The sequence below is a fragment of the Triticum urartu genome, chromosome 2A (genome assembly GCF_056163025.1).
Source record: "Triticum urartu cultivar PI428250 chromosome 2A, HENAU_Tu73, whole genome shotgun sequence".
NCBI classification, from domain to species: Eukaryota; Viridiplantae; Streptophyta; class Magnoliopsida; order Poales; family Poaceae; genus Triticum; species Triticum urartu.
Genome location: NC_141874.1, coordinates 373,350,328 through 373,363,789, shown reverse-complemented (window position 1 = coordinate 373,363,789; position 13,462 = coordinate 373,350,328).

Here is a 13,462-nt window from a genome sequence, read left to right as displayed (position 1 = left end):
GTCTATTTTTGATGAATCTCGATAGTAGTAATACACATATTCATAATGTTGAAGCCAAAAGATGCAGAGTTGATAATGATAGTGCAACTTATTTGTGGCACTGCCGTTTGGGTCATATTGGTGTAAAGTGCATGAAGAAACTCCATGCTGATGGACTTTTGGAATCACTTGATTATGAATCACTTGGTACTTGCGAACCATGCCTCATAGGCAAGATGACTAATACGCCATTCTCCGGAACTATGGAGCCAGCAACTGATTTGTTGGAGATCATACATACTGATGTATGTGGTCCAATGAATGTTGAGGCTCGCGGCGGGTATCGTTATTTTCTCACCTTCACAGATGATTTAAGCAGATAAGGGTATATCTACTTAATGAAACATAAGTCTGAAACATTTGAAAAGTTCAAAGAATTTCAGAGTGAAGTTGAAAATCATCGTAACAAGAAAATAAAGTTTCTACGATATGATCGTGGAGGAGAATATTTGAGTTACGAGTTTGGTCTACATTTGAAACAATGCGGAATAGTTTCGCAACTCACGCCACCCGGAACACCACAGCATAATGGTGTGTCCGAACGTCGTAATCGTACTTTACTGGATATGGTGCGATCTATGATGTCTCTTACTGATTTATCGCTATCGTTTTGGGGTTATGCTTTAGAGACGGCTGCATTCGCGTTAAATAGGGCACCATCGAAATCCGTTGAGACGACACCTTATGAACTGTGCTTTGGCAAGAAACCAAAGTTGTCCTTTCTTAAAGTTTGGAGCTGCGATGCTTGTGTGAAAAAGCTTCAACCTGATAAGCTCGAACCCAAATCGGAGAAATGTGTCTTCATAGGATACCCAAAGGAGACTGTTGGGTACACCTTCTATCACAGATACGAAGGCAAGACATTCATTGCTAAGAATGGATCCTTTCTAGAGAAGGAGTTTCTCTCGAAAGAAGTGAGTGGGAGGAAAGTAGAACTTGATGAGGTAACTGTACCTGCTCCCTTATTGGAAAGTAGTTCATCACAAAAACAAGTTCCTGTGACACCTACACCAATTAGTGAGGAAGTTAATGATGATGATCATGAAACTTCAGATCAAGTTATTACTAAACCTCGTAGATCAACCAGAGTAAGATCCGCACTAGAGTGGTACGGTAATCCTGTTCTGGAAGTCATGTTACTAGACCATGATGAACCTACGAACTATGAAGAAGCAATGGTGAGCCTAGATTCCGCAAAATAGCTTGAGGCCATGAAATCTGAGATGGGATCCAAGTATGAGAACAAAGTGTGGACTTTGCTTGACTTGCCCGTTGATCGGCAAGCCATTGAGAATAAATGGATCTTCAAGAAGAAGACTGACACTGACAGTAATGTTACTGCCTATAAAGCTCAACTTGTTGCAAAAGGTTTTCGACAAGTTCAAGGGATTGACTATGATGAGACTTTCTCACCCGTGGCAATGTTTAAGTCTGTCCAAATCATGTTAGCAATTACCGCATTTTATGATTGTGAAATTTGGCAAATGGATGTCAAAACTGCATTCCTGAATGGATTTTTGGAAGAAGAGTTGTATATGATGCAACCATAAGGTTTTGTCGATCCAAAGGGAGCTAACAAAGTGTGCAAGCTCCGGTGATCCATTTATGGACTGGTGCAAGCCTCTCGGAGTTGGAATAAACACTTTGATAGTGTGATCAAAGCATTTGGTTTTATACAGACTTTTGGAGAAGCCTGTATTTACAAGAAAGTGAGTGGGAGCTCTGTAGCATTTCTGATATTATATGTGGATGACATATTGTTGATTGGAAATGATATAGAATTTCTAGATAGCATAAAGGGATACTTGAATAAGAGTTTTTCAATGAAAGACCTCGGTGAACCTGCTTATATATTGGGCATCAAGATCTATAGAGATAGATCAAGACGCTTAATTGGACATTCACAAAGCACATACCTTGACAAAGTTTTGAAGAAGTTCAAAATGGATCAAGCAAAGAAAGGGTTCTTGCCCGTGTTATAAGGTGTGAAGTTGAGTAAGACTCAATGCCCGACCACTGCAGAAGATAGAGAGAAGATGAAAGATGTTCCCTATGCTTCAGTCATAGGCTCTATCATGTATGCAATGCTGTGTACTAGACCTAATGTGTGCCTTGCTATAAGTTTAGCAGGGAGGTACCAAAGTAATCCAGGAGTGGATCACTGGACAGCGGTCAAGAACATCCTAAAATACCTGAAAAGGACTAAGGATATGTTTCTCGTTTATGGAGGTGACAAAGAGCTCATCGTAAATGGTTACGTTGATGCAAGCTTTGACACTGATCCGGACGATTCTAAATCGCAAACCGGATACGTGTTTACATTGAACGGTGGAGCTGTCAGTTGGTGTAGTTCTAAACAAAGCGTCGTGGCGGGATCTACGTGTGAAGTGGAGTACATAGCTGCTTCAGAAGCAGCAAATGAAGGAGTCTGGATGAAGGAGTTCATATCCGATCTAGGTGTCATACCTAGTGCATCGGGTCCAATGAAAATCTTTTGTGACAATACTGGTGCAATTGCCTTGGCGAAGGAATCCAGATTTCACAAGAGAACCAAGCACATCAAGAGACGCTTCAATTCCATCCGGGATCTAGTCCAGGTGGGAGACATAGAAATTTGCAAGATACATACGGATCTGAATGTTGCAGACCCGTTGACTAAGCCTCTTCCACGAGCAAAACATGATCAGCACCAAGGCTCCATGGGTGTTAGAATCATTACTGTGTAATCTAGATTATTGACTCTAGTGCAAGTGGGAGACTGAAGGAAATATGCCCTAGAGGCAATAATAAAGTTATTATTTATTTCCTTATATCATGATAAATGTTTATTATTCATGCTAGAATTGTATTAACCGGAAACATAATACTTGTGTGAATACATAGACAAACAGAGTGTCACTAGTATGCCTCTACTTGACTAGCTCGTTGATCAAAGATGGTTATGTTTCCTAGCCATTGACATGAGTTGTCATTTGATTAACGGGATCACATCATTAGGAGAATGATGTGATTGACTTGACCCATTCCGTTAGCTTAGCACTCGATCGTTTAGTATGTTGCTATTGCTTTCTTCATGACTTATACATGTTCCTATGACTATGAGATTATGCAACTCCCGTTTACCGGAGGAACGCTTTATGTGGTACCAAACGTCACAACGTAACTGGGTGATTATAAAGGTGCACTACAGGTATCTCCGAAGGTACTTGTTGGGTTGGCATATTTCGAGATTAGGATTTGTCACTCCGATTGTCGGAGAGGTATCTCTGGGCCCTCTCGGTAATGCACATCACTTAATCCTTGCAAGCATTGCAACTAATGAGTTGGTTGCGGGATGATGTATTACAGAACGAGTAAAGAGACTTGCCGGTAACGAGATTGAACTAGGTATTGAGATACCGACGATCGAATCTCGGGCAAGTAACATACTGATGACAAAGGGAACAACGTATGTTGTTATGCGGTCTAACCGATAAAGATCTTCGTACAATATGTGGGAGCCAATATGAGCATCCAGGTTCCGATATTGGTTATTGACCGGAGACGTGTCTCGGTCATGTCTACATAGTTTTCGAACCCGTAGGGTCCGCACGCTTAAAGTTTCGATGACGGTTATATTGAGTTTATGGTTTTTGATGTACCGAAGGTTGTTCGGAGTCCCGGATGTGATCACGGACATGATGAGGAGTCTCGAAATGGTTGGGACATGAAGATTAATATATTGGATGCCTATATTTGGATACCGGAAGTGTTCTGGGTGAAATCGGGATTTTACCGGAGTACTGAGGGGTTACCGGAACCCCCGGGGGGCTTAATGGGCCATAGTGGGCCTTTGTGGAGAAGAGGAGAGGCGGCCTGGGCAGGGCCGCGCGCCCCTCCCCCTAGTACGAATAGGACAAGGAGAGGGGGGCGCCCCCCCCTTTCCTTCCTCTCTCCCTCCTCTTCCCCCCCCCCCACTCCTAATCCAACAAGGAAAAGGGAGGGAGTCCTACTCCCGGTGGGAGTAGGACTCCTCTTGGCGCGCCCCTCCTGGCCGGCCGCACCTCCCCCCTTGCTCCTTTATATACGGGGGCAGGGGGCACCCTAGAGACACAACAATTGATCGTTTGATCTTTTAGCCATGTGCGGTGCCCCCCTCCACCATAGTCCACCTCGTTAATACTGTAGCGGTGCTTAGGCAAAGCCCTGCGTCAGTAGAACATCATCATCGTCACCACGCCGTCGTGCTGACGAAACTCTCCCTCAACACTCGGCTGGATCGGAGTTCGAGGGACGTCATCGGGCTGAACGTGTGCTGAACTCGGAGGTGTCGTACGTTCGATACTTGATCGGTCGGATCGTGAAGACGTACGACTACATCAACCGCGTTGTGCTAACGCTTCCTGAAAGTGCGTTATATCGACTAGAGGGGGGGTGAATAGGCGATTTTTATGAAAGTCTTCAAAACGTGGGAGTTATGAAGACAAACAGCAAAGATTTTGCCTATTACTATGCAGCGGAAGTTAGATTACACTAGGCAAGCCATGGTCAAGTATTCAATAGAGTGAAAGCACAAAGACAAACAGCTGCAGTGTAATAAGGATCAGGTAGGAAGAAGTTATGAAGCCAAACAGATCATACATTCACGTTGTGAAGACAAAAGATAGAGCAAGCATGCAATGGCTTCACAATGAGTAACAGTAAGAAAAAGGAAGTGAAGATGAAACCGGTGACTCGTTGAAGACAATGATGTGTTGGACCAGTTCCAGTTGCTGTGACAACTGTACGTCTGGTTGGAGCGGCTAGGTATTTAAACCTTAGACACACAGTCCCGGACACCCAGTCCTGAACACGCAGCTCAGGACACCAAGTCCTCACCGTATTCTCCTTGAGCTAAGGTCACATAGTCCTCGCCCAATCACTCTGGTAAGTCTTCAAGGTAGACTCCCAAACCTTCACAGACTTCGTTCACTGGCAATCCGCAATGTCTCTTGGATGCTCTGAACGCGACGCCTAACCGTCTGGAGGATTCACAGTTCTCAAGTGTAATAAGTCTTCAGATCACACAGACAAGAAGACTTAAGTGATGCCCAATGTTCTCTGGCTCTGGGTGGTTAGGGCTTTTCTCCTCGCTAGGAATTTTCTCTCAAAGGCTTCGAGGTGGGTTGCTCTCAAACGACAAAAGCCGTGCACTAAAATCTGAGCAGCCAACCGTTTATGGTTGTAGGGGGTGGGCTATTTATAGCCACTTGGCAACCCGACCTGATTTGTCCGAAATGACCCTGGGTCACTAAGGAACTGACACGTGTCTCAACGGTCAGATTTCAAACTCTCATGGCAACTTTACTTGGGCTACAAGCAAAGCTGGCTTGTCCGGCTCTGGACAAGATTCGCTCTCATTGTCTTCACTCGAAGACATAGGTTTTTGATTTAGGCATCACTTCAGTCATTCTGACTGGTTCTCCTGGACCCCACTTAACAGTACGGTGGTTCCTATGACTCAACACAAAAGAAAAAGAACTACGAAAGATCTAAGTCTTCGAGCTCCATAGGCTTCATAACGTGTCTTCTTTTGTCATAGTCTTCAATGTGAATATCTTCATATACCACCTTTGGCTTCAATGTCTTCATACATTTTTAGGGGTCATCTCTGGTAGTAAAACCGAATCAATGAGGGACTTCTACCTGTGTTATCCTGCAATTCTCACAAACACATTAGTCCCTCAACTAGGTTTGTCGTCAATACTCCAAAACCAACTAGGGGTGGCACTAGATGCACTTACACTTCCGCTTTCGGTCTACGAGGGTACGTGGACAACACTCTCCCCTCTCGTTGCTATGCATCACCATGATCTTGTGTGTGCGTAGGAATTGTTTGAAATGACTACGTTCCCCAACAACAGGTTCAAGTTGGTGACTAGATCTATGGAGTTTGACATGTCATATGGATGAGAGTTGACCATGGAGAATCTGAGAAAGTGGTGGACAGTCTGAAATTGTCAAAAGATGAGGGAGTACATGGCCGTATATTCTGTGGTGTTCAATGCACATGGCGAAGTGCGGGTGACAAGTACAGAAAGAGGCGGAGTGTTATAGCTATGGGACATGTCAGAGACTATTCAGGAAAAGGATGAGACAACTGTGAATTTGACTCAGGGTGACACTGGGCGACGGTGAAATTCCTTCAAGTTTTAGACAGATGGTCAAGAAAAAGTGGTGACGTTGAGTTCAGGTAACTCTTATATGTGGCATCCAATATGTGAGTTGTTCACTTTCACGCAGACTGTGGTCGGTGTGTGATGGTGTTGAACGGATTCTCCAGAAGTTGAGAGCACAAAGTAGAGTATTGAGGAACTTAATTTTGCTCGAGCAGCAGCGGTGCTCATGACATATCTCAAGTCCAATGTACATGGAGGTTTGATGCACGGACGAATTCAAGGTGGTGGAGAATATTCGCCAAGGTGGAGTTTGTTAGAGTTGTGTCAAATATTATTGTACAAGGTAGGTTACAGTTGGACTTGGTTTGGGACTGTGTGTAGACAGGGTAGGAGTCGTGTTCAAGTAGGACACTTGTATCCTAGACCTCTCATATATAGCGGTGGTAGACACACGATGTAACCTATGCCAACATAATAGCACAGGCACGCGGGGGTGCCAGCGGTGTGTGCCGGCACCCGGGTGGCCGGGGTGCGGTATTGTAGCAGTGTCATGGGGAGGAGCGCCCGTAGTCAGGCCTCGGGGATGTAGCCATATCGGTGAACCACTAACAAAATCTCGGTGTCGTGCTCGTTGGATTGCTTGGTCCTCGGTAGATCGATGGAGCGTCTTGGATTTATTCTAACACAGGTCGCCATCTAGTTGAAGTAAGAGCACCGCTATATGCACAACATTTTTCGTCAGAGTTCCGTACGGCATCGAAGATCAGACCATAGATGCATAGTGACGAAGAATATTACATTGACATCAGATAATAAAAATGTCCTACACGCAACACTTTTGTTGAAGTAAATTTTGCCTAGATGCAATTGTTCCTACACACCACCTCCAGCATGTACACCTTCAGGGACCTTAAGCATGTCATCTTTTTTCTGGTCCAGAACAACAGCTTCATTAAGATTAGACTCTACGACCATGACTCTAGGATTTTGTTTTGTATTTGCTTTCATGTATAAATTGTCCTAGCATATGTGGTGCTAACCTAACCTGCACATATATCCTAGATGATGATGTTTTTTTCGACTTTCATGCTGTAGTTGAGTCCGTAAAGGACACAAACCCCAATCCAACTGGCACTTGGTGTACAAATATTGAACTTGAGATTGAATTTTCAGAGATGAAGGGATCCGTAAGGAATTTTTCTGCAGGGCCAATAATTAGAGGGCCACGTGTCTTTATGGGCCAACATTAAGCGGCCCGCGTTCGCCCCCTCGAGCGCCTTTCTTCGCCCTGCCCTTTGCGGCTGCTGGATGCACGTGTGCATGCATGAGCCTCTCTCTTTCTCATTAAGGCCTCCTTTGGTTCATAGGATAGAAAATTTTTAGAAATAGGAAAGTTATAGGAAATGAGATGACATGTATCTCAAATCCTATGAGTAGTAATGGGAAAGGAGATGCCCTTTGATTCACATCATAGGATTTTTTCCATTGAGTCTAGGCTAATGTTTATTTTCCTATGAAATGTGGAGGATAGGAAGAATTCCTCCGTAGGAATAGGATTCCATTCCTACAAACCAAAGGGCTCTAAAGAAATTTTTCTATAGAAATCTTATCCTATGAAATTCTTATAAGATTCCTCTAAACCAAAGGAGGCCTAACTCTTTTTTTTGCGGGGGCCTCTCTCTCTCATTAAATCGCCCCTAAATTAACTCCGCTTAATCAGCTCATTAGGCTCTCCTTATACACCCCACTTAATTAGCTAATTAAGCTCTCCTTATATACCCCGCTTAATTGGGCGAATCTCGTTCCCATTATTTCCACAATTTTCTTCCTGGGAAGAGACCAATTCACTCTTATTAACCGCTTTTTTTTTGCAAAATCATACATGTGTTTTATTCCAAACATACAGGGTTACAATCGAGAGGAAATAAGTCCTCATAACATGGAGGACATCTCCACATCCACACCCCAGTACATGACTCGGTACGGCTATAGTTTGCCATACAATCTGCTACCCTCTTTTGAGCTCTACTAATTTTCTGTGGAACAAACTCCTTTTCATTCATCATTGAATTGATTTCTGCTACTAGGTGTCCATAAGCCGAACGAGACAAGCTATCACTTGAGAGGATTGATAGCGCTTCGGAAGAATCAGATTGCACCATTACTTGCCGCTTTGTATGTTGTAACACTAGGGCCACCCCCTGCATAAGTGCATGAATCTTCGCCTCCAACGCCTTGTTACAATTAAAAATAACATGGTAGGCAGCAAAAATTACCGATCCGTCGTCACGCCGCAAAATCATACCAACACCCGCACTACCATCCTGAGATGAGTAAGAGCCATCAACAGACAAGGCAGTCCAGTTGGCCGGAGGATGTGGCCAAGGGATTGTATGCCCCATCTGATGTACCATTGGACGTACTACCTCCTCCCCTATTAACATTTTACCTTTAATAATCTCATGCATACTATGATTCCTGGCAAGATCAAGTGATTTGTAGTAACTATATAGAAAATCCATAGTGACCTCAACGGGTGGTACTTCCTTCCCATGCACAATGTCATTACGTAGCTGACATATCCTCCATACAAGTAGAATTACCATATCACGGGTTTTGTTATCACATGTCGCCAATACATGCAATATCCACTCTTTGTTGTTATCTACTAGCACATCATCCCCAGGAAACGGCCATATTCCACGCATGCTTTGCCAAACCAGACGCGCCTGAGTGCACGCAACCAGCGCATGAAAGGAGCCTTCACTTTCACCACAACACACCCGGCAACGATCTATGGTGCCCAAATGGCGAAACAACTTGTTTTGTTCCGTTGCAAGAGCTCCCGACGCGGCCTTCCATGTAGTTATCCTCATCTTCAGAGGGACTTTAGCTCACCATATAAAATTCCATATGGATCGTTCTCCCTCTGGATGTATACTAGATGCCCCACCCGCAAACGAAACATCATGGTCTTTCATTGGGAGACGATAGGCACTTTTAACAGTAAAACGTCCAAATTTCTCTAGGAACCAGGCAAGGAAATCAACACGATTCCTCGGTGACGTATGTATCCTCAAAATTTGTTGCACATCCATGTCCCAGAAATGCTGCTGGAGATGCTCTAGATTCCATCCACCATTATCAAAAAGGAAATCTGAAACTCGATTAAACCGACAGTTTCTTTTCGGGGTGATCGGTCGTAGGTCGTTACCCCTAGGTATCCAAGGATCCCGCCACGTACATACCATAGAGCCATCACCAATTCTCCAAATAATTCCTTTTTTCAATGGTTGAAGGCCATACTCAATGCCTTTCTAGACATCCGAAGAAAAGCCAGAAAACACTGTATCCAGAATATTTCCGTTTGGATAATATTTTGCTCGAAGCAGGCGAGCACACAAACTATCCGGGGTTTCAATCAACCGCCATGCCTGTTTAGCTAGCAAGGCTTGGTTGAAAGCGCGCATATCTCTGGACCCCATGCCACCCTTCGATTTTGGAAGGCGCATTTTATCCCAACTGAGCCAAGCCATTTTTCTCTTTCCTTTATCAACTCCCCACCAATATTGTCTCATCATGCGTGTTAAATCATCGCACACAGAAGTGGGCAATTTGAAGACACTCATAACATATGTAGGGATAGCTTGCTCAGTAGACTTAATTATAATCTGCTTATTTCCTGAGGACATGAATTACTCACTCCAATCTACTAGCTTCTTACTAATTCTCGCTTGAGTTGTTTCAAACCTACCTTTGTGCATCCTACCTTCTGGCACTAGAAGGCCCAAATACTTTCGCTCAAAGACCTCTTTTGTAATATCTAGGATTCCTTTAATCCCATTTGCCACTGTCTCTAAACAGTTATCAGAAAAAGGATGGAACACTTTGAAGGGTTAATAAGTTGACCCATAGCCACTGCATAAGTGTTCAACAAACTTTCACAATTTTAGCTTGTTGTTCGGAAGCTCGAAAAAATAATAGAGAGTCATCCGCAAATAATAAATGAGAGATCACCAATGAACGTCTACATATCCTTACACTTTCCATACTCCCGTCCATAATTGCTTTGTTGACAAGAGCAGAGAAAGCATTAGCCACAAATAGAAACAAAAACGGAGATAAAGGATCACCTTGTCGAAGTCCTCGTGAAGGTATGAAGGAATTTAAAAGTTTCCCATTAAACTTCACCGAGTATCTCACTGAACAAACACATGTCATTATCCATGAAATCCACTGATGTGAAAACCCCCACTTAAGTAGGGCCTTCTCCAGAAACTCCCAACCCACCCTATCATAAGCCTTGGAAAGATCAAGCTTGTAAGCACAACATGCCAGTGAATTAGCCTTCAGATTTTGTATATAATCAATGAACTCAAAAGCAATGATAGAATTACCAGAGATCAACCTTCCTGGAATAAATGCACTTTGGTTCTCCGATATTAACTCGGACAAAATGGGACGCAATCGGTTAACCAAACACTTGGAGACAATTTTATATATGACATTACATAGGCTAACTGGCCTAAAATCCTTTAGCTCCTTCGGATGTGGAACTTTCGGAATTAGAACAATCGTCATATCATTCACCCCGTCGGGCTTGATCCTAGTATGAAAGAAGTCCAATACCGCATCAATAGTTTGACCCTTCAAGACAGCCTAGTTGCATTGATAGAAACGTGCCGGGAAACCATCCGTACCTAGTGCCTTTAGGGGGGCGATCTGGAATAAGGCATCCGATATTTCCTTTTCCGAAAAAGGTGCACATAAGTTTGCATTCATCACCTCCATCACCTTTGGCTATACGCAATCCAACAGATCTCCAGACGAGAGCGTTGGGTCTTTTGTACACACCTCCTGAAAATAAGACGAGGACATCCTTTCCATCTCTGACGGAACATCGCACCATGTGCCATCAATCTTGCGTAGTCGCTGAATATGGTTACGACGTGATCTCCATACCGCTCTCCAATGCAAATATTCTGTATTGCGTTCACCTTCTTTAAGCCACGTAATTCGTGACCGCTGAAGCCACATCATCTCTTCCCTATACAAGAGTTCATCTAGGGCATTCATCTTTTGTTTTACAACATGTCTATCTACATTACCCTCCTACAAATTGGTGAGTTCAGAGCGCGGTTTTTCTATTTCACGGTTAACATGACCATAGTTACGCTTGCTCGAAGAACGCGAGCTCATCATATGTTTCAAGGAAGAAGCAACGGAACCCAAGTTACCTTGGGGATTTGATTTTGCGCACAATTGAGCAACTATATGTGGGAGGGCTGAATCCCTCCCCCACATGATCTCATACCTAGGAACGGAGGGACGTCACTGGTCAAAAGTCGGTACTATTTGGATCACCAACGGACAATGGTCCGAACATGAAGACGCCACGTGCACCACCTTAGTGGCCGGAAATAAGTCCCTCCATCGCTCATCAGCGCATGCTCAGTCCAGTCGCACCTTAATATTATTATTTCCATATTGCCCACATTATCATATGTAAACGACATACCTGAGAAGCCAAGATCCTCAAGTTCACAAAGCTGCAAACAACCTCTGAATAGTGCCATCTGTCCTTTTGACCTTGATGCTCTTGAAAAGTGCTCATGCTGCCAGAGGACTTCATTAAAGTCACCACATACTAGCCATGGTTCTTGTGAAGCAGCCTTTAATCTCATTAGATGATCCCACCCGTGATGACGATTTTCCACACGTGGTTCACCATACACAAAAGTTTCTCACCACCGTTTATCCATACTACTATCCACAACCAGAACATCAATATATCTTGGGCAAGAATCTAGCACCGTAACTTGAATATTTTCATCCCAGTATAGTGCCAGCCCCCCACTCATACCATCACTGTTAACACCAAAGAAACCTCTTAGACCAATTCTCCATTTTAACTTTTCCATCTTAACTGCAGCCTGCCTAGTCTCACTGAGGAAGACAAGCTGGGGGAGTTGGTTTTTGAGAGAGCCAACACATCTCGAACTGTCCGGTGGTTCCCCCCACCCCGGCAGTTCCAAACCAAGAGATTCATTATGCCCAGCGGTCCTCCTCGAAGGAGGCCGCCGATATCCCTTGTGTTGCATCATCCTTGTTAGTCTTAGCACGTTTACTACTCATGCTACTCGTCGTGGAGTGATTCTCTGACAAGTCACCGCCCGTGCCATCAGTAATAGCCAGCAGGCCAGGCGCTTGAGGCACACCAGTCGGGTCAACAGTAGTACAAACACCCGCCAAGTTTAGACGTTTCCGGACCCCCTTGTCAAGATCCATGCTCTCTTCCAAAGTTTTATTCTGGCTGCTATCTGTATCCCCCAACTCTGGATCCATCTTTTCAGTGGCCGAGCTTTTCACCATAGGAACTAGCTTTGCGCCATGGGTGTTTACAGTGGAAGGAGGTGCATACACCCGAGTTTGGTGTTCATCAAAGCGTGGTATGTTAGGTGTATCTGCATAAAGCCAGTCCCCATATTTCATGTTTTTAGCCTCATGAACACCAGTGCCACACTCTTTGAACTCATGTCCCACCAAGCCACGGACTTTGCAAAATCGTGCAAGTTTCTCATACCTAACCAGATACACCTGCCTCTCCTTTCCACAAACTATACTTACAAATTTTGTTAAGGGCCGACGAATATCATGTCTAATCCTAACTCTAACATAGTCTCCTCTCGTATTGCTCTCCAGACGCATGTCCGGAATTTTACCCGCCTCTTTGAGCAGCTTCATAATAATCTCCTTCTTGCAATAGCCGTCGGGAAGCTTATGAATCTGGAACCAAATCGGCATGTAAACGTTGCTGACATCCTCTGTCTTACTAAAGCCATCATATGGGCACAAGAGTACAGCCCAATTCCGAAACAACCATGGTCCTTGATTAATCATACGTTCCCAATCTCCTAAGCATGAGGCCTGGATGACGAACAGGTTAGGACCAACTGGGCGGAATCTGATCTCCTGTGCTGCATTCCATGTCGCTCTCATGTCTTTGTAGAAGGCAGATTGACTAAAGGACTTATCTGTATGAACCTTCGCAAGGGCTAACCAACGAACACTGTCATTGATCTCGGGATCATCCTCATCGATCTCCACATCATGAAAATTGTCTAGATCTAAATTTCCAGCGGCCACACCACCGCCATTGGTGTTTGACTGCGCGTCAGATGGAGAAACCATGGCGCTAGGCGTTGGGGATCAGCCACGATCGAGAGCCCACAAGCGCCTGTTGAGAACCTGGCGGGGACGGACGTGAACGGGAGTCCTCGAGCACC